Source organism: Amblyomma maculatum, chromosome 8 (assembly GCF_055883805.1).
Source record: "Amblyomma maculatum isolate TAMU_Amacu chromosome 8, ASM5588380v1, whole genome shotgun sequence".
Taxonomy (NCBI): Eukaryota; Metazoa; Arthropoda; class Arachnida; order Ixodida; family Ixodidae; genus Amblyomma; species Amblyomma maculatum.
Genome location: NC_139351.1, coordinates 82210901 through 82212178, shown reverse-complemented (window position 1 = coordinate 82212178; position 1278 = coordinate 82210901). Strand labels below are relative to the sequence as shown.

The following is a 1278-nucleotide window of genomic DNA, read 5'->3' as shown; positions in this document are numbered from 1 at the left end:
CTTCACAACCTCTCCCGCGTGATGTCAGTGCACGTCAGATTTCAGGTGCTCGAAATTACGCCTCAGCTCTCCATTCAGCACCACTCTTTACGCTTTAATCTCTCCTTCCTGCCTTCTCATGCGCCACGAATCCGATCTCCGTGACGAAGAGGCGTCCGTGGGCTGTGCGATGTCAGCGCACGTTAACGATCCCCAGGTGGTCGAAATTACTCCGTAGCCCTCCCCTACGGCTCCTCTTTCTTTCCACTTTCACTCCCACCTTCATCCCTTCCCTTACGGCGTGGTTTCGGTGTCCACAGAAAACAAGTGAGACAGTTACCGCGCCTTTCCCTTCCTATAAATAAATCAGTCTCCGTGACAGATAACATACTGCGTCTTTCCTTTTATAAACACATGTGTAATTTTTATTGTTAGCAAAAGTTTTAAAAATTTGCATCAACCCATTATTCTATGCTTGAGTGCATACATAAATTTCACAAATATAAATTTACTGTCTTGCGCGTCGATCAGAGTACAAGTTTGCGTCTGCTCAAATTTATCTTAGCTTTTGCATACCAAAAGCTTGCATTGAAAAAACTCACGTCCAAATGGGGGCTCTTTTACAGGTTATTTTAGAACGTGTTGCGAAAATATGGCTATTCATCATTACGAAAGCGGTGAGCTTTGTGTATATTACACGTTGTCTGGCTGATGTATTTATACAAAAATTGGAACGATACAGAATAAGATTAGCATGGCCCCTGTGCAAGGATGACACGCAAAATCGTGAAGCGTTCCACATTTTTGAGCCATGCACGCCCTTTCTGACACAGCGCGTTTCAACCTCACGCTCAATGCTAAAGTCAGTGTCGTCAAGACACGAGCGTGCGCTTTCACCTTTTGTGTGGCGCGCATCGCGACAATCTCGCACCGGGTGGTGAACAGACTCGCGTCCCTTATAGGGACTTTTGTTTGGGATGGCAGGAAAGCGCTAGTCGCCCGTCACATCCTACACCTTCCGAGGAGCAGGGGAGGCCTTGGCCTGCCGTGCATCCCGACAGTGGCTCGAGTACTCGCGTTAAGGCTGGTGGAGAGGCTATTGGCTGACGAGTCTTACCCTGGTCGCTCGCTCATCCTGTATTGGATGAGCACGGCGCGTCGTGTGCTTACACCCGAACAATACCTCGGTCCACAAGCGGAGAGACCTCTGCCTTTTTACCGCGAGGTTGCCGAGATAAAGTGGACTCTAGATGCAGACCTGTCAGATGTTAATGTAGGCGACCTACCAGCCATACGCAT

General features: G+C 48.6%; 1 pseudogene; it reads left to right on the top strand.

Moving 5' to 3' along the window:
- The first annotated feature begins 672 nt into the window (after positions 1–672).
- On the top strand, positions 673–785 carry LOC146181629 (U6 spliceosomal RNA; annotated as a pseudogene).
- The last annotated feature ends 493 nt before the right edge of the window (positions 786–1278 follow it).